The sequence below is a fragment of the Eptesicus fuscus genome, chromosome 9, assembly GCF_027574615.1.
Source record: "Eptesicus fuscus isolate TK198812 chromosome 9, DD_ASM_mEF_20220401, whole genome shotgun sequence".
NCBI classification, from domain to species: Eukaryota; Metazoa; Chordata; class Mammalia; order Chiroptera; family Vespertilionidae; genus Eptesicus; species Eptesicus fuscus.
This window is the reverse complement of record NC_072481.1, coordinates 65,372,952-65,394,151: the sequence shown is the minus strand read 5'-3', so window position 1 is coordinate 65,394,151 and position 21,200 is coordinate 65,372,952. Positions and strand designations below refer to the sequence as shown.

Genomic DNA, 21,200 nt, shown 5'->3' with positions numbered 1-21,200 from the left:
AAGGGGGGATATCAGCAAACCCCAAATCGGATTCTGTGCAGTGGGAGCTGCAGGGTTTGAGGCTGCCCTGAAGGAATGAGGCAGACACGGGTGGGTGGGACCTGGTGCCATGCCTCAATAAAAACCCCAACTGCAGAGCATGGATGGTTTTCTTTCTGATTCCCATGTTAGCAGCCCCACTTCTCTGTGACCATTTGTGTGTGTAGATGGGCACTCCCGGGAACACACATGCAGAAATCAAGGATCGTAAAAGATGAGGACTTGATGTTCTCAGAGTAAACATTGGGAAGTATCACGTTCATCTCACTGGAAACCACAAGGGTCTGTTGTTACATGATAGGTACCTGGGTTTACTCAAAACTTATAGGTCATGTGAAGTTTTAAAGCAGACGCAGTTGGTAAGAAAATAGTAGTGTTGATATATACCATAGCTAATAGAGGGAAGGATGGAATCAGAGAAACTCCTTAAAGGATTAGAAATTTTGACAGTCTGCAGCTGTGCTGTCTGATCCAGTAGCCACAGTGGCTACTGAGCACTTCAAATCTGCCTGTTCCAAATTGAGATGTGCTGTAGGTGCAAAATCCAAATGGATTTTGAAGACTTGGTATGAAAATGAAATGTAGACTATCTCATTAATAAATGTTTTATAGTGATCACATGTTAAAATAATAACATTGCAATGATGGGCTAAAAAACCTACTATAATTAATTTCAGCTGGTTTTTATGCGTGGTTTTTGTGTTTTTTTTTTTAACTATGGCTACTAAAACCTTTAAAATTACCTATGTGGCTTGCATTTGTGGTGCGCACTATATTTCTTTTGGGCAGTATTGGCCTAAAGGCTGTTCACATGAGCAAGCCCAATATATTTGACTGGGGGGGAATGTAAGAAGGATGCTTGTGTTAAGGATTTAAAAACCAGTGTTTCTAAAATAAATTCTATAACATGGTACTACAACACAGCTTATTATTATGCATACCTGGCTAGGCCAGTGGTCAGCAAACCACGGCTCGCGAGCCACATGCGGCTCTTTGGCCCCTTGAGTGTGGCTCTTCCACAAAATACCACGTGCGGGCGCGCGTGTACAGTGCGATTGAAACTTTGTGGCCCATGCGCAGAAGTCGGTTTTCGGCCTGGGCGAGTCTATTTTGAAGAAGTGGTTCTAACGCCGAGTACACTCAAGGGGCCAAAGAGCCGCATGTGGCTCGCGAGCCACGGTTTGCCGACCACTGGGCTAGGCCATAGGTCAAATAGTGCATCCTAACCTTAAACTATTTAACAAAATCCCATGTATGTATTTGCTTAGAAGAGAGGCATCATGTGCCTACTAGCATGAAGGAAGGGGGGACTGGATGAAAGAAGGTGAAGGGATTAGCCGAAGAACATATGTGCATAACCCATAGACACAAACAGTATGTGATGACCAGAGGGAAGGGGTAGTGGGGGCTGGGTGGAGGTGCGTAAGGGGGTGGAGGGAAATGGGGACATTTGTAATAGTGTAAACAATAAAAATAAAGTTTGAAAAGCATAGTGTTCATGTTGGGAATACAGGCAATTCACTCAATATATAAAAGTACTTTTCAGCAACTCAACCATTAAAGAAATTTCAGAAACAATGAAAGGATGTGGAAGTCCCCATGGATTCACTATAAGAAAGCCTATTGTTTTAAAGAAACTCCCCAGGAGAATTAAAGAAATATGTTGCTTTAATGGGATTTTGCCATGTGAGAACTGCACCATGTTCTAGGTAATTTCCAACATGTTTAGCATTCCCCCCACCCCCCCACCCCACTTTTTCTCCAGAAGGGTTTTCTGTATGAGTTGGGTCTTCAAAGAGAAATCTGTTTTATTTCCGCATGAAGCCACTCAAAGACTCCTCCACCTTAACTCCTCATGACATGAAGGACGCCTTCTCAGAGGACTATTCTACCACTCTGCTTCTCATTGCTCATTGCTCCAGAGATGATTTTTCAATCCCAATGTAATTATCTCCATGATGGAGGAGGCTCCAGATGCATTTCTTTGCCCCTCTCTGTGACTGGAAAATGTATTCCATATTCAGTTAAAGTCAGTAATTAAAATGGCCTAATCTGCATTCACTTTGGAACCACAGCCTGAAACTCTGCCTCCCACCACCCACCTAGACATGGGAGGGCTGCTGCTCTGAAACCCTCGGTGAAGATCTCCGATTGGCTGGGACATAGTTAGAACAGGTGAAATAATCTAATCTGGAATATTGCTCTCCTCACCTTTTTTAATAAACATTTTGCCTCACCACAGACCTTAATATAACAGCAGTAAAGGCAAGGGAGGAAATTGGAAACATGGCCAGGAGTGTGCCTTATGGTTCATAACAGCTCCAAATTGTGAGTGTTTATTAAAACTAACACCCTTTTGTGAGGATGTGGATCCAAATATCCAGTGGTTTCTCTTTGCTGATATTCCCTCTTTTTATAGCACTGAGTTTAAGTTTCAGTTTTAGGATTTAGTTAAGTTTCTAAAATAGTTTCTGACTAAAACATTAACCTAAGAATACAACTTGTCATGATTCAGCCCCATCAAATATTTCCATCATTTATTTCAATCGGTAGATGTATATGAATGGATCACCTCTTGGGCCATGGGGACACGAAGGAGTTAAGGCAGGTGGAGGAAGGGAGGAGTGAGGAGGCCAGAAAACTGCCTCACAAAATACAATTAAGGGCCTTTCCCAGGCCTGGGGCGCGCTGGTGCTGCCAGGGGAGATGAGGACCAAGCACAATGTCCTCCTTGTCCACACACCTCCCTTTTGTTTCAGCAGCACTTTGGCTCCCACACATGCAAAAGTTTGAATTTCCTGTTGGCTCTGAGGTGAGATTTATAACATTTATTAAGGTTACTATTCATTGTGAATTTACTGGGCAATAAGCCTAAGAGCTTTTAGGGGCTTAATTGCCTATGTTTATGGGGGTTGCAAAGCTCCCCGCAGCGTCACTGTCAGCCAGGTTGGCCAAATGTGGACCTCTTAGAGTGTCCACGTTGTACGTCCCAGTTTAAGGAAAAGGTCAGGGGACAGCTGAAGGGCTCAAAAGGAGACAATTACCTTGGAGCATTAAGTTGATTTTCTGCTCCGGCTGTTTTCGTCCACTCCCCTTCGGCTCATCTACCTCATTCTGGCGGTGTTTGAAGACACATTTGAGTTTTCTATTTTCTCCAGGAAGAAAGAAGGCATAATTAGAAATAATTGGGAGGAGGTAGAGGAAGATGGGATGGTAGAAATGGAAGTAAACATGTCACAGACATAATATGGACTAAATAAACATTCCCACACATACCGTCACATTTAATCTTCACAACAGCCCAATAAGACTGATATGACTACTCCCACTTTACAAATGAGGAAAGGAAGGCTTAGAGAAGTGGAATAACTTGCTAAAATTAAAACAGCTAGGAAATGGAAGAGCTGGGACTTAACTTCATTGTATAGCTCCACATGATATGTATTGCTCTTAGCAGCTAGTTGCTGCTCATAAGCTATTGATTCAGTTGTGTCACCAGGACATTTGAAAGTAGAGGGTGAAACTTTTTTTTTTTGGGGGGGGGTGTTATGTGTTTATTTTGTTACAAAAAGGTAGCTTTCCCACAGTGGTCTTACCCCTTCACCTCACCAAGCCCCTCCAGGATGGACTGTGCAAGAGCACAGAAAGGCCAATTGAGCTATGCTTTGGGCTACACAAGAAAAATAGATATTTGTCAATCCATGAAAGCGGCAGCTACTGAGGCAGCTCTGAAGTTTAATGAAAGAGTTGGGAAGAGAAAAGTCCTAGTGCCCATTTCATTTGTCTGTTCATCTGTTCTAGGCACTGTGGTAGGCACTGAGGATGCTAGATGCTGCCACACTCTTCCTGCTCCCTTCTTGCTGTGTAGATGTGGGCAGGATGCTGCTCAGACCCTGTATCTTAAAAAGGCTCTCTCAAGTCTACACCATGGTCTGTCACTGTGACAAATTTCTCAGACTGCTTCACAGAGAAGAAACAAATAACCAAAAAGAAGGCAGAGAGTAAAAAAGCTGAGCAGAAAGTGTTCTCTTTACATAAAATATATAAACAAATATAACATATATACATAAATGTTATCTTTATTTAGAATATAAACAAATGAACAAATAGATATTGGATTCAGATATCCATGGTCAACCAAGTTCTCAAAATGTTAAATAGAAAATTACAGAAATAAACAATTCATAAATTTTAAATTGTTCTTGAGTAGCACAATGTAATCTCATGCAGTCTTGCTTCATCCCACCCAAGACTTGAACCATCACTTTTTTTCAGCATAACAATGCTGTGGACACTCCCCATCCCTTACTCACTTAGCAGCCTTCTAGGTTACCAGCTGCTATGACATCATAGTGCTTCTGTTCAAGTAACCCTTCTTTTACCTAATAATGGCCTCAGAACACAAGAGTAGCGATGCTGGCAACTGGAATATACTAAAGAGAAGCTGTGATGCTGGCAACTGGAATATACTAAAGAGAAGCTGTAAGCTGTTAAGTGCTCCTTTAAGTGAAAAGGTAAAAGTTCTCTACTTGATAAGAAAAACAAAGCATATGCTAAGGTTTCTAAGATCAAATGTAAGAATGAATTTTCTATCCATGAAATTGTAAAGAAGAAAAAAGAAATGCTGCTAGTTTTGCTGTTGCACCTCAAACTGCAAAAGTTATGGCCACAGTGCTTGAGAAGTGCTTAGTTAAGATGTAAAAGGCATTAAATTTCTGGATGGAAGATGAACAGAAAATGGATTCTGATTCATGGCAACATGTTATGCCAGAGAGCATTGAGCCTATAAGAAGACTTCAGATAGGTGTCCTCCTAAAATGAACCACTTACTACAAGTAAGGAATGATTGCACAGATTCAGGAATAGATTCAGACTGAAAATATAAAAATTACTGGCAAGGCTGTGTCTGCTAATGAAGTTGCTGCCACATTTCTAGGAGAGTTGAAGAAGTTGATTAAGGAGCAAGGTATGTATGTGTAGGAGAAACATAGTATATCTAGGCTTTGGTATAGCCAGTTTCAGGTGTGTGTGTGGGTGGGTGTGCATGTGTGTGCACACATGTGCATGTGATCATACCGGCATCCAGTCCAAATTGTCAAATTGCCATTACAGATTTCTGACTGGACTTCTAACAGGAAGAAAACCTACTGGCACAAAATACTCAACTATTGAGCCATTCTTGTTGAAAATGCATTGTTCAGTCCTTTGCTAATTTATTGATGCAGCAGCAGAGGTAGAATCAGATTCAGTTATTCAGTGAAAGAATAAATTGGACTATTTTGGTGCATTTCTTTTTGTAAAAAGCCACTTTAAAACCTATGTATTGAAATGACAGAGTCTTAAATAGGGGTCTCTTTTTCTAAACAAAAGATATGCAAATTTCAATCCAAGATTTATATTATGATAAAAACTGAAATACAAAAGAGTCATTATCTTGCAAAATGTAAAAGTACATTGCTTCATGAGTCTATAATAATATAATGGGATGTTGATGTAGTAAAAGGTGTCAGAAGGGAGACAACGACCTTAAAATTTTAAGTCAGAAACATTAGAATTGAACAGTAAGTATCTTTCCACCTAACTACCCATCTATCTATTGAATATTGCATATTTTGAAAGTTTGAGATGAGAAATAGTATATTTTTATCTTCTAATGTTGTAGCCATAATAAGGGAGTCAAGAGTGGGGAAGATGTGAAATGCTTTTCACATAATCATTCCAACTCTGAAATTGGATAAAGATTTGCCTTGAATTTTAGATCAATAGGCCTATTTGTCATGAAAATCAGCAGTGTGTTATAAAGCTTGAAGACCATTCCTGCTCTAGCTTCAGTGCCGGTGCCTTAAGAGCACACATCAGAAACTCCAATACTCTTTGAGTAAGAAAGACTGTGGTTAGTTTGCAGAGACTCTCAATTTTCAAAATGATGAAAGCAATTTTCAGTTGATCATTGTGTGTCACTGAGAGAGGATGGGTCAACTTAAAGAGATTGCATGAGAACACAATAGATTTATTCTATCTGATCCCCGAGAAACTGCAGAAGACTGATATTTAGATTTGAGATTATTCTACTGGCTTATTCTTAAAAAAATGAGGTGTGTGTGTGTGTGTGTGTGTGTGTGTGTGTGTGTGTGTGTGTATTTCCAATGGAGATACAGTTTAAGTAATCAAGTGATCTACCACATGTGAAGCAGATGTACAGGCCTGTTCCACTACCAAACAGAGCAGAAGGCCTGCTTTAGCTTCATTTGGCAGGAATTTATATACTTGCTTCACTATTTGATCGTAACTTAAACAAAGGACGTTGGTCTCAGCCACCACTGATTTCAGGGCAACAGCTCTGCCTTATTTCTGAGAGGCAGCGGAATTGTGACACTTTGAAAATCAGATGGTTGCACAGTATGGAAGGGTTCTTAAATGTTTATTTATTGTTTTGGTGAGCCAAACTCTCGTTTTCTTGTTTCTGAGTATGCAACTGATTGCACTGAAAGTTGTAGGCAGAAGTACCTCACTTTTATACAAATGTCAGAACCTGGGCAGCAATTCCCAGAACTTCAGAATAAACCCAAACAAGCCAGGGACTCTAAATGAGGCCTAAGAAAATACTCTCAGACCAAGCTCCCCATCATTTTCCAGTTCAGAAAGTGGCTGAGGGTCTTCTCCCGGGGCGAGCTCATGGTTTATGACTTTTGTGTCTGCGCTACGCTCCTTCCTATTTCATCTTCACTTAATGTCATTAGTCTTCCTTCACAGAAACCTGAGCTTTCATTTTCTAATCTATCTAGATGATACGCTGACAGCATTTTCCCTGATCGAGACTTTACCATTTATGTCTCTGCCCCTGTTAGTCATTTTCAGAAATGAGATTTATAGTATAAAGGATTAAATCAATTCTGACTTCCTTCAAATTTCTAGATTTTCTGGGATTCTTGATGAACACAGAAACCATGGCCCCTCTGAGATGCTTTACTAAAAAGATCTTTCTTACCTTTGTTAGTTAGCCTTTCAGAGCCGGTTGCCTCTCTGTGGATCATAGCAAGTCAACTTCTCTATGTTTTGCTTGGCAACCACACCACGGAGGCTGAGCTACTTGAACTATTTTTTAATGGAAATAGATTAGTCAGCTATCAATTCTCTTCTTCATTCTCCATCTTTTCTCCTCTCTCTTCTTCCTAGTCCCAAAATGAGGACCCTTAGGAAACTTGTTAGTCCATTTCAATTAAGTGTTTATCTTTTGAGTTTCTCATCATGAGGTAAATTATGACATTTTTAATAGCCAAGTTTCAAAGAGAGATATCGCACCAGTTCAAACTAAATCACTGCTTATTTTCTTCCTTTCTACTTTCTCTAATCTTCAACTGACTTCAAATACTCTTACTACTAAGTATCAGGCCTTGTGCAAGGCAAGAAACTTCCTTCTTTTCTTTTGTTCCTTCCCTCAGTCCTTGCTTTCTTTTTTCCCCCCCAAATTTACTTTCATTATATGCTTCATTGAATAGATTTTTCATATTTTTCCTTAGTCACTGTGGATTTCCCCCTCTGATACTCATGGTGAGTAAGTATAAGAATAGCATTCCTTGACTTTGGTTTATTATTATTATTCCTATTATTACTATTATTATTTTGCCCTTCCATAAACCCTGCCTATACCATGGAGTGTACTCTCTCAGCAAAAGGACAGAGACCATGTTGACATATTCTTGGTCATGTGTCTAGGTGACCAGACCCAGTGCCTTTAAGTCACTAGAACCATTTACCCAGCTAAATTATCTACTCTATATCATTTCATTTTCTGCCTGATGCCATCTATAACTGACCTGGATCATAATCCTTCTAGTTTGATTTCCTTTGTCAGGCCCTGCACTCATCCCCTTGGTCTAGGTCTAGGTAGACTGTTTGGCTTCCCTGGCTTTACGCTTATTACTACATAGATTCCAAGTCCTAGGATGGATCCTTTAAATGCATTGGAATCTCCCCTTTTGGAGAAACTACTATAGATGTAATTAACCTACACCTCCAGAATCTTTTCCCATTATCATCTTAGGTGGTTATTATAGGGCTTGCCATAGTTCCCAGGCTGCAGGGGGTGGAAGTGGAAGTTGTGTCAAATATTTTTGCCTCAAAACAGAATGTCTTTTTTTCACCAGTGTCATCTCTCTATTTTTTAGCGAGGATTAAGTGTTTGTATGTATAGCCTTTGTATCTTATATACAGAAAGATTTAAATGTTCAGGATTGTGGCAATGGCTGCCTATTGTACTGCTTCTTCATGGTGATTACTTGGAGGTGGTAGAAGCTCTCTACAATTCTTTGGACTGAGATAGTATGGTGACCTGCACACTTTCAGTTCTCACATCACCATTTCCTCTGCTGATATTCCAGGACTGGGAAAGAACCAGGTTTACTCATACTGGAAAGGGGGAATTGCAGGTAAGTCTTTAAGGTATAACGGATGTAAAAGGGACATCACAAGTAATAGCCAGGGCACCTTACTCCTTTGTTAGTTGATAATAAGGGATTTAGTAAGCAGGGGAAGAATAACAAATACCACTAAATCATAGTTTTGGAGATTCCATGAGTCACATCGCGTGAGGTGTTTACCGCCATCCATACTCATGATAAGTATCTGCTGTATACACAGGACACTCTATGATTCACAGAAGATGCAAAATGTTATAAAATCCAGTTCTTTCTTTCCAGGGACTTATGATGAGTCTAAGAGAGACCAGCACAGATGTAAATGGTAGAAACTACCATGTGACAATTGTTTGGACAATAGCACTGCGGGTGTTCCAAAGAGAGTATAATGACTGATACAGACAAAGTAGAACCTTACCCAGGCACATGGCTGGCTTCAGGGTGTGTGACCCATGCAGTCTCATGGGACCTCCTACTTGGTTTCATTCTCTGCTGACACTCTCTTGAAATTCTTAATAATTTAAACTTTGAATTTGTGTGTTGTAAGTGAAGTCCTAAGGGACAATGGAGCATGTGCATGGGCAGAGGACATATGTGCAACATGGGTGCCCATCTTTCTTTTACCTCCCCATTTTCTCATAGAAGTCACAAAGCCACATGAGCACAGAACTCTAGTGGACACACAGTGTGTGGGACTTAAGGGAGACTCAAAGCAAGCACAGGTAGGAGTGCTGCAACTGTGTTTATAAGCAAAGGAGAGGGGCTGCTGATATCCCTTGGAGGCCAGGTTTTCCATTACAAGCAGAGTTTCCTTCAAACATAGAACACAGAAAGATGCCATGTTGTTCTAAGAAATGCAAACAATCAAGGAACCATATCATAGCCTTTGTTCCTGGTGTTACTTCCTCGAGTCAGCCAACTACTTATTTTGGAAGTGATGACATCTAAAGAAAAGAAATAATAGGGCAACCCATAGTTCCTTTTCCTTTTAGTGACTTCTTAGTCATCGGTAAACTGAAAGTAGCAAGTTGGTAGTACACGTAGGTATAAAGAAGGGCAATAAACCAGTTGAGTTAGTTTCGTGCAGCATTTTCACTATTTTGATAACAAAATACATAGGCATGTACAAGCTGCAAAATAAAATATTGCACAATTTCAGTAATTCTGTATATAATTTAAATACTTTTACATTTGAATTTAAAACTGGAATTATGCAATAAAGGTGAGTAGTCAAATTTACGCTGAGAATAAAAAATTGTACTTTTCATTTACTTAGAGTGACATTAAATAGCAAATAAAAATTATCATGTCAATGCAAGAAGGAAAAAATTTATAACTTAATACGTTTAATAACATTTGTTTTCTGTTTTTTGGACAAGGGTTTCCCATTTCCTTTTGTTGTTGTTGTTAATCCTCACCTGAGGATATTCTTTCCATTGATTTTTTTGAGAGAGAGTAAGGGAGGAAAAGAGGGGAAAAGAGAGGAAGAGAGAGAAAGAGAGAGAGAGATTGGTTGCTTCCTACATGTGCCTTGACAGGGGCTGGGGATCGAACCAGGGTTTGTGCCTTTGACTGGAAATTGAACTGAGACCCTAGGGTGGGCGGGCCAACACTGAGCACCACCAGCCAGGGCCACATTTTCATTTTTTTATTGGGTACCAAAGATTATGTAGTACCTGCCTGAGCGTCCTTAGAGAAGATGAAATCCAGAGATGAAAAGAACCTCTATTGGAAGTGCTACCTGTGTACCTTGAAATTGATTTCCCTGATTTGGTCCATGAGTACCAACGTGAAAGTGTGAACACCACCAAAATTTGTTGTATTGATTCTAAGCTTAAAAAGTTAAACCTACCCCAAATGTTTAATAATTTCTCAATTTCTTTTCTTCTGGGAGCTCTATGCTTTTTAAAATATTTTATATATTCAACTCTTAAATTCTTGTCTGACTTGGGATAAGAGGTAGGGTTAGGGAAATTCATTTTTCTCCTGAATCATATTTAAACTTCTTCTTTTTATTTGTAAGCTCCTTATAAATGCTTCTTTCAATTTCCATCCATTTCTAGTCCCTTGCTGTTCACACCCTTGAACACTTGCCTATGTCCTATTACAGTTTGTCAGGTTCTCAGTTCCAACCCAGCAACCATCTCAATATCTCCTTTGTGGAACTTGCCTCTGCCACCTCTTAAGTTACACATACCACCCTTTCTAACTGGAATAATATCATACAATCAACTGATTATTCCTATATCTTCCCTTCTCCCAATATGAAAAATGGAGATTTCTCAGTCTCACTGCACCTCACCTTGAGTACAGATCCATCAAAAGAGAGGTGGGAGGACTTTATAACTATAAAGCACTACACAAATATAGAGCATAATTATTAAAGTCATTTTAATTATATTAATAACAGTTAACACTTGCTTAGGGCTTACTATATGACAGGAAGTGTTCTAAACCCTTACATGTATTAATTACCTTATATTCTCTCAACAACACTGAGAGGTTAACTTGTTAAGCAGTTAATAAGTGGTGGAGGTGGGGCTTTGAGCAATTCTTCTTTTATACCTTCCTGAGAAGAGATGCAGAAAAGTCTCATAAAATCATACATTAATATGCACTAATACTGATCAATTAGTATGCATTTTCAAAGACTCTACTTCCTTATACCAAAGAGGAAGGGGGAAGCTGAACCCCCCAATTTTTACATGGAGAGTTGCCCGCCAGAAAAACCCACCCGCTGTTTTCCTCTATGGTTTTGCCTGGTTCCGTTTTGTTTTTTAATTTTGGAGAACAGATCTTCCCTGGGAAGTCAGATTTTACTTTGATTTTCCACCCGAGACCGGAGTGTAGAGAACATGCATGCCTGTGCTCTCTCCCACAGATGCTTACTCAAGCTGTGTGACCACCAGCCTACAAGACTGCACTGCAATTCACTTGGAACTTCCTACAGGACCACCCAGAAGCTGCAGCTGGTGCTGCGGACGTGGGCGCCTGTTTACATGAGAATGTGAGCTGAAGGAAGTGGACAGTACCTGCTTTCTACTGTCAGATACTTGATTCTTGGGGAAAGATATAGAAATATTCCTAGGTTTTAGGCTTAGTGATTTTCCAAACATGAAGGTGTTTCCTTCCCAGAATTGGGGCAGAAAGGGGCTTCTCCCAGGGTGCTGGCAGCTGCCGCTGGTCCAGCAGAGCCAGCTGTAGGTCTGGGAATGCGAATCGGACACAGTCCAAATGTGCTGATCCTCAGATAGACCACATTGAAAGAGCCTTTTTTTTTTCATACAAAGATTTCCATTTCATCATATCCTATGCACTATCTCCGGCTTCTCAGAGAGGAAACAAACTGGACTTATAAGGGGAAAATCATGTTCTTAAAACCTTTCTTTTCTTGTATCTATTGTGAATAACCAAGTTCATGCCTAGCCACCTCAGGAAGGCATTTGGCAATAGTCGCAAAAAGAAAGCTTTTTCTGCTTAGTTGAATAACCGTGCCCCATAAAGCTGACTTGTGGAGTGAGGGGTGCATGTGGAAGCAAGAAAGGGTTTTATAGAGCGGCTTGCAATGCCTTTATAACACACTTTAGGTAACAGATTTTTTGCTGAGCATGTTATCTTACTTCTATGTTTTTGTAAATCAAATCCTCCTTTACAATTTTGTTTTGAAACTCTTTAGAGGGCTCACTATTTAAAGAATTTCTAACATCTTCCACAGTAAATTCAGATTTTCAAAGGTAAGTTGCTTTGAATTGAAGACCTGTGTTAACAGCTTTGCCCCCTCACCTTTGCTCTCTTAACTGGACCACTCCACACCCTCTGGAGTTCAGGCTGCAAACGGGTGCTGAGAAGGAGCAAAGAGAAGGCAATCCTAGAGCCAAGCATGGAGCTGAGGCTCTTCTTCCCTTGTTAGGCATAGAGCACATGTTTTGGAGGCTGAGTCTTAAGAGGGGAAGTACACTAAAATCTATTGAATTGGTGCTATGTACCAGGCATTTAATCGCACAACAGCCCCAAGAGGGAAGAGGGAAATGAGAGAACACTTAATGAGCACCCATTATCCAATGGGCACCAAGCTAATAGCTTTACAATGTATTGTTTCATTTAGTCTTTATAATTAGGGTTGCCATAGTTGGCAAATTAAAATCTAGTTAGCATCTAGTTAAATCTGAATTTCAGATACGCAACAGATATTTTCAGCATAAGGATGTCCCATACAATATTTGGTATATACTTACAAATATTATTGTTTATCTGAAATTCATATTTAAAGGAGTGTCCTGTATTTTATCTGGCAATCTTATTTGTAATAACCCTATGAAGTAGGAATTATTATTATTATTCCTACTTTATATTTGAAGAAATTAAGACTCAGTGTTTGATCCTAAATCCTATACTACCAGCAATTATACCATAAGTCACCTCATCCTAGCTAATCCATAGAGTCTGTTTTATTCAGTTAAATGAGCTTCCTCAAGAGACAAAACTTTAATTTTAAACACTGGATATTTATTAAAGATATACCTGGTCCCAGACCCTGTGTGAGGGCTGAAGAGAAGAAAGGATGCATGACCAAGATAACTGGTGCTGAGTGAGGAAAATTGATGATGTCTCCAAAGATGAAGAGTCCTCCTTGTCAAAGATAATCACCTGCCGGCTTGTGGTGTCCCCAACGCCTTGAGTCCATGGTTCCAGCTTGCACAGTAACTTCCTGAGTTTGGCAGTGGTTCAGCTATCACAGCCCTTTCCTCACTGATGACCAAGTGACCTTGGAAAATCTGCCCAGTGATGAGGCTACCTCTTCTTTCCCTCACCACTTATTTGAATCCTGCCCATGGTTGTCAGCTTGGGTAAAGAAGATGATCAAGAAAGAATGAAAAAAAAGGCAGGGATCCAAGAAAGCAAGTATTGTAAGCTTAAAGAAGTTAAATCATCATAAAATGATGTTTCCGTACTTCCTTTTGTGTCAAGCATTATGTCAGAGGTCTTTAAAGCAATATTCCTAAACATCTCAGGAAAGCAGTAAGGTGGAAATTATCATCTCTATATTACAGATGAAAACACTGAAGCTCAAAGATGATAAAGGACATGCTAAAGGTCACATGGTTAGTAGGAAGTTCTCTCTCTTCTGAACTCCTGTTTTTTGTATAGCACTAAGTTCCCTCCTTAAAGCAAAGGCAATTGAACATTCTTACCTCCAGACAGGCAGGGAAACTCACCACTAAAGAGCAAGCAGAAAGAGACGAGGTTTAGAGCCTTAGTGAAAAGAAGCAGGGCTGAATCTAATGCTATTCTCTCATCTCCAAACTGAAGCTGCGGGCACACATGCCTGTTTTTGTAGCTAACATAAAAAATAGAAGTCAACACTGTGCAAATGCATATATAATAGTATAACTTAGAGTGTGTTTCCTTTTCCCTATATCATTTTACAAAATAGAAAATATTTGAGAAGAGAAACTTAGAAATGGACAAACACACCAAAGCTTACATTTTCATAGTAAGCTCCTTTTTAACGTTGAAGTTCTGTTTTTGATAAGAAAAAGCTTTTAAGAATGCTTTTTATAGAGCATTGTATATCTGTATTTATTATCAATTCCTTCCTTCATTTTGCTTCTCCTATGCCACAATGCTAAGTTTCCCTTCATGTTTTCCCAATGGTTAACATTCTGCTTCTGAAAATTATCCATTACAATTTTATCAATTTTTGTATTTTGGTGAGACAGTATGAGGAAATGCCATGGTGAAATTAGATTTTTCTTTGACATCAGGCGCCCAGTCAGCAATCCAATCCCATGTGTTTCTATTGAGACATTAGGGTTTGATATAATTTTGGGCAGAAAACATTTTAAAAATGAAACAATTGAATTTTCTAGATGGTCTCAGGGACCACTTAGCTTAAGAGAATACACTTCCAAATCAAAAGCCTTTCAATCATTTTAAATATTATTTGGATGATATTTGCTCTGTGTGTAGTAGCAGTTTGAATTTGTATTGAATGTTTGACCGGCTCATGCACACATAGATGATGTATGAAATTATTATTTCATATTTTTCTAGTGTTTGCATTGCAAGTGACATCTGGCTGACAGGAACTTGGAGAAATGGGATACGAAGTGAATGCTGCAGTTACAACAAGCATCATATTTATCAAAAGGTTTCAGGTTGGTCTGCCTTTGTTTAACATAGGAGACTTGGAGCAGTGGCTGGAAAACACGCTTTTTTGTAGCATGCATTTTTTAACTGAGTTGTTTAGTAAAAGAGTAGTCAAAGAATAAACACTAATTGCATTATTTGTTCTGCTTATGAAACTAAATATTATACATCCTAATTTTAAGAAAATGCACAAATTAGATGTGACATAATTTCCATACATTTTGCCTGTATTCAGAGAATTAACAGATTTTATGTTAGAAAAGCATGCATATTAAGCACTATTCATCATTACTCAGAAAAAGCAATGTGGGGGGGAGAAAACAACTCAATTGCATTTTGAGCTTTATTTTCTAACTTGTGAATGTGCAAAAGTAAGTAAGACATGTGAAACATGTATTATAGTGTTTGCAAGCTCTGGCTCTGTCAAAATACACACATACTGGTATAAATGGACACATTCTCCTACTATCCCTTTCATGGAGGTCATAGTACAAATTATAAATTTAGTCACGAAAAATATCATTCATTTAGCAAATATTTATGAACCTACTATGAACTATGGACTAGCCAGGTGCTTGAGATAGGCCAAAATACCAGACAATCCCTGCTCTAAATAAACTCACAGTCAGGTAACAGGAAATGTCAATATGAAACAACTCAGTACAATATAGGGTTACAGACACCATGATAACATTATGGGGTCATTGATTAAGTACAGGCAAAACTGATTGTGGTCCATCTATCAAAGACAGGTTGGGAAACAGAAAAGGTACTATAGAGGTGATTGTAAAAGCCTTTCAATATGTAAAAGTAAGACATGCTTTTTATGTAAAACTTGAAAATTTCAGGAAAATAGAAAGATGGCAAAAAGCACTCTTATCATTATCATTTAAAGATGAGTACTGCCAACATGCTTCTAACATTTCTTTCCTGTTATTTTACAATAACTACTTTTTGTTTAGATTTGAAAGCATTGTGATAGTACTGCAAATATATATTTAAAAAGAGTGTTACTTTAAAAAATACATCATTGTTAAATGCATTTTCATATAATTCTTCCTATAGTTATTAATGACCATATACTTTTCCAATTGATATTTAACACCATTAATTTAGCAATTACACTATTAGGATACTTGGTTTATTTTTCACTTCCTTCAAACAACAATATGTTGATAACTTCTAAGAAAAAGTAATTCTGGAGAAGAGAGATAAATCTCCAATGGTGGAATTCCTGTAACAGAGTAAGACATGGAAAAAGGTAAGTAACATTAATTCAACATCTGTTACTGTGCTATGTAATTTACTTCTACTGTTTTGTTTATTGCCACAGGAGTAAAATCTAAGTTTGTTATAGAAGAACAGATTGTGGATTAACCTGGATCTGAGTTCAAATTTAATGCCCAGCTCTACGCAGCTGTGTGATTTCCAGAAAACCAGTTCATCCCTCTGACCCTCAACTTCCTCATTGAAGAATTGAGGCAGTGTTATCATTCATTCATTTAACCATAGTGTAGTGAGCTCATTTTATGTATAAGGTACCTTGGTATACATTGCGGACATACAAGGAGTGTAACATGTCTCTTGTCCTTGAGAGCTTACAGCCTCATGGCAGTCAGTCATGGAAATGGGCCTGACAGGTCCCAGGGGAACACAGATGGCAAAAGAATTCATTCTTCCTGGTGGAGTAACATTTCGTCTAGATCCTAAATAATGAGAAGCAGGTTTTAACTTGTTCTCCTTCAACAACAGAGTTAATTTTCTGCTAATTAAGCAATCGCATGCCTGGTGTTATGAATATTTGTTCTCATCCCTGCCCTGAAGAAGCTTACCAGCTCCTCCAAGTCCTAATGCCTAGAAGAACATGGCTTCTATTTTATACACTAGCACACTAACTTACTTAAGAAGTAATTGTGGTTATTCAGAGAGGATTGGTTTCTGCCAGAGTCCTTCCTTCTAAGAGACGTGTCTAACCTTGTAAACAAAGTGTCCTGTTGACCCATCCAGGGCCACCTTTTGATACTGTAATTTTAAAGCCTCATTAATCTGATCAGAACTGTTACCAAAATGTCTGGGTTCTACAAAATGACAATAGTACTAAACAATGTACAGACATACTCTGTAATCAAATTTGGACCCACACATATTAAGTCCCTCCCTGTTAAAAATTCCCAAATCTAAAATTAAAGTTGGACTACTCAGACCTAATGGCAAGTTTTCAAACGTTAATAATTTAGCAATTTAAAATGCTTCAGACCCCATTAAAACTCTCATTTGAGCCAAAAGGATAATTTAGCAAATTTCTATCTTCCTTCTCCTCCCAAAATTTTACCCAAAAGTGTATATTTTATGAAGATTTGCCCAATATGGAAAAGTAAATATATTTTCAAATTTCACCAATGAACTCCAATTTTAAAATAAAAGTCTATGACTCCCATCTTCTGTTATATCAGCTAGCTAGTGCCATTAGACTATAGCATAACAATCCACTCCACATTTCAATGACTTAAAGCAATCATTTCTTTAGCTTTTGTGGGTTGAGTTAACTGAGATTTGGCTGGCCTAGCCTAGAGGTGGCTCTGTTCCATGTGTCATTTGTTCCCTTCTCAGGACCTGTGGTTTAGTTTAGGCATTGTCCTTCTCATGGCAATGGCAGAGTCACAAAAGACTGGGTCCAATTGCTTTTCAAAACTCTGCTTGTATCACATCTGCTGGCATCCTACTGGCCAAGCAAGTCACTTATCCAGGCCCAGAGTCAAGGCTTGGGAAAGGACTGTACCAGTAAAGTCACATGTCAAACAGCAAAGATATAGGGAGAAATGGAGCCACTAACTCAGTCTATCTGGAATGGCCATAGCACTTTTCTACAAGGGAGAATAGAATTTAAATTCAATAGGTTTTCATTTTTTAAATTATCATTTATTTAAGCCTTCTATATTCCAAACATGGACTTATTGTCTCATTACCTGTCTGCAGTCCTACAAAATGCATTGGAAAATTCCTATTACGCAGATAAAGAAATTGTGACTTGGAGATGTTGAGTACCATGCTTAAGCTTTAATGGTTGGTCAGTGAGAAAGTCTGTAGTTAAATCTTGTCTGGAGTTAAATCCTGTCTGGGCTTTGTTTCTGTTCTTTTGATTACATAATACTGCCTCTAAGAAAAATTTAAACTGTACAATTTAAGAACAGTAACAAATTTTAGAACTCATCTAATCTACTTATTTCTTAGATAACAACTGAGTCCAAGAGAAATAATTTTCCATATTTTTATCTTACTAATTAATAGAAAATCCAGGGACCAGAACTTGAGTCTCTTTGATTCTTCACTTTCTTTGTTATGCCATTGGACGCGTGTTCTTTTCATTGTACACAAATTTACTGAAAGTCTGTTATGTGCCAAGTACTATTCTGATTCCATCTTCTGTTCCTAAAAGTATATCCTGATACAGAAATAAAGATAAATAGGTCACTTGAGTACCTATTATGTGACACAATGGACATCCATATTTTACAAAAATTTACCAAAACATAACATTCTGAACTCTTCCATCTCTTATAACCAAAGTGTAAGACAGCTTTTCTCTATGGCACTAACCCATACCGCATAGATGCCAAGTTGGTCTGAGTGGCTACAGGAGCTGTGCATGCAGCCCAGGACTCACTTCCGATGGTAAAGGTGGGCACCTCACTCAACTTTGGCAGCTGTGTAACAGCACTGAAGTCATACAGCTGCCAGGCCCCAACTTAATTAGAGCTGACCTTAAGATGGATTTTGCAAACCATTCAAATAGATCTCTCCTTTTGAAAAGTTTTCAGAGTAAAAAAAGAAGAAAACAATAAAATGCCTCCAATTTGCAGTCCCTCCCTCTGAGATCTGCTACATGCGGCCCCATGCTCTCCCCACCATTTAGTCATTATCCCCAGTGGGTCCTGCAAGCCTAAGACTGATGGAAAACAAACAAAATAAGGCTTAGAGTCTCTTGTAAGGGATCAGAACCACCCTCCCATGTTGCCAGGTCCATTGTGTTAGCAATGGGAGGAAAGTTGGAGGCAAACCTGCCTGGATATGGGAGGTATTCAAGCCAGTAATGTGACATTGCCCTCTCAAAAGAGAAAGTGTGGCACTTGCACCTAGGCTAAGGCCTGGCCCATCGTAGGTGCTCTATAAATACATGTTGAATGAATGATGGTTGCATGAAGGATGATTTCTTTAGTGTCATTTCTTGTCTAGTGGTGTTTTCCTTTCTTGATTTGGGGGAAAGTCTAATGTTACATAGATAGTAATGCTTTAGGCTTTGTATTCAATCATTTAACCAATATGGAAGAGCGCTTACTGTGTTCCAGGCAGTGGTAATCTAATGAGATAACTCAGATATGAATATTGAATCCTGATTCTGCCACTTAGTGGCTCTTTCTGGTCAGGTTATTTACCTCTTTGTGCCTCCGTTTCCTCCTTTGTTAAAAACATATAATAATGGCACCTCTTTACATTAATATATGTTAAGCACTTGGAATATTGTCTGACATTTATAAAGTGTTATGTAAATGTTTGTGCCTATTGCTGTGAGGATTAAATGTGAAACTCCACGGAAAGAGCTGGCACACATTAAGAACTTCATAAATGGTAGATATTATTATTACCCATATTTAGCAGCTTTAAACATTATAACAATTTAAAGTTGATGTGGAAGAGGTGGGAAATGGGAGTGAGTGAGTTGGAGGGAGAGTAAAACTGGGTCTCATGCAACTAAAAATCTGTTTTCTGTTCTCTCTCTCTCTCTCTCTCTCTCTCTCTCACGCACACACTTTATAGCACTTTTAAGGGCACATTTAGGAGGAGGGGGTGCCTATGTCCCTAAATTAAATTTTCCTGAAAGTTGAAATTCATTATCCAGATTCACTCTCATCTTAATGCCATAGTTGCTCTGTTCGGCCTGGCTAGAATAAAGCTGGAGGGATTTTCCCAAAGACCAGGAGGAAATGCCATGCCAGCCAGGGTATCTCCAGGGGATAGGAGGAGGAGAAGCGCCTTTTGGCTCTTGAAGGACTCTTTCCCATCCTCAGAGCCCGTCCACATCCGTAGATTGATGTATTTTCCTTCACACTCATGCTTCTTTCCTATAATCAAGTGTTTCTTTTTCTGCATTGCCCTGTCCCTTTGGATCCAATGAAACCATTAGAGATCTGTCATTAATCATTCTTAATTTTATTCCCTTCCTTCTTTCCCACTGGACTTCTACTAGGGCCTCTCCTCCTGCACATAATCACTCCAACCTGCTATTTTTCCTTCTCTGTGGGTTTCTCCCTCCATTTGAATAGCTCACTTATAAACAACATCATTGAGACTCAAGATAAGTAGATGTACAAGTGTCTCAGCACTTGAGGCTTCCCATCTGGGCAAATCCTCATCCTCCACTGAAGCATGTCTATGACTCAAGTTTCCAAAGCCCTCTTCAGCAGCGGACGAACGTCTGTTACCTCCCAGCGCACGCCAGCGAATGTGGCACCCACTGGAGCACAGGCCAGCCTCCAAACAGCCCCAGTCAGCCACTCACCCAGCATACACCTGTGCTGGCAAAGCGGGAGAGTGGTGATCGTGATTGGAGGAGGAGCAGAAGAGAGAATAAGTACATTAGAACATGCATCTTATCGGCCACCACATAAAAGAGTGAGAGTAACAGTAAGCACAAATAAGAAAAGGTTGTTAAAGCAAGATTCCAAAGAGTTGCTCTCTGTTTTCACAAGAAACAGGAAAAAGGGTGGCCTTATATTGCAGTGGAAAGAGCTTTGCTAAACATCGGAAAGAACCACTTGACGATGGAGATGAATAGTCTTGGAAACATGCAATCATGCAAGTTCTGAAAGCCACAGTATATAACAGAAGATAATAACTTATGTGGAGTGATTTAGAAAGAGAATTTCCTAGAGATGAGGTTAGCAGTGGGGTGGGTTGGACTACGCAAACACATATAATCTTAGGACTGGAAGGGGCGTTAAGGGCTCATGCCATCTGTTTCACAGAAGAGATTCAAACATGTGCCCAAAGTTACAAGGCTAGTTAGTGTTTGATACTACAGGCTTTCTAACTCCAAGAGCAGTGCTCTCTTCAGAGTCCCAATTTAATTTAGAGATTGTGTCCCACTTTGATTTTTCTTTTCTTTTTAGAAAGAGAAGAAAGAGGAAGACGAAAACAAAAAGAAATGATAGGTACTTGGTTTACCATGTGGATCCTGATAAATCCAGGATGTGTGAAGGCTAACCCTCCTTTCCAGAGGAAAAGGGGTAGTTAACAGTAACGGGTGACCATTAACCCCTGAGTTGAGTACTAAACCAGAGCCTGTGAAGACCTGCAGTTGTCGCTTCATTTTGTTGTTTAAAGGACTGTGTTCCACAGGCAGAGACAGAGCTGTGCTGAACAGCGACACTTACCATTTGCTTCTCCAAACACATTCTGTGGGAGGGCGTGGGATTTCACAGCAGCGAGAGCAAAACTATTCACAGCAGTACCATATGCTCCCCACCATCAGGAGTGGCGGTACTGGTCACTGGACTTGGCAGGCTAATCAACTGAATGGAAATTATGAAGACCACA

The 21,200-nt window shown here is 39.2% G+C and overlaps 1 long non-coding RNA gene across 5 annotated transcripts in view; it reads left to right on the top strand.

Moving 5' to 3' along the window:
- Positions 1-4,468: 4,468 nt before the first annotated feature.
- Positions 4,469-21,200, top strand: part of LOC114228441 (uncharacterized) — a 62,847-nt gene continuing 46,115 nt past the window's right edge. The window contains exons 1-4 of one of the 5 annotated variants that reach the window (XR_008556964.1): positions 4,469-4,553; positions 11,338-11,463; positions 14,511-14,614; positions 20,774-20,799. This is a non-coding gene — a long non-coding RNA (uncharacterized LOC114228441). Of the gene's footprint in view, positions 4,554-11,337; positions 11,464-14,510; positions 14,724-15,737; positions 15,848-15,939; positions 16,270-20,773; positions 20,800-21,200 lie in introns of those variants that run through there. The other 4 variants (XR_003614582.2, XR_008556965.1, XR_008556963.1 and 1 more) reach the window with 4 other exon arrangements.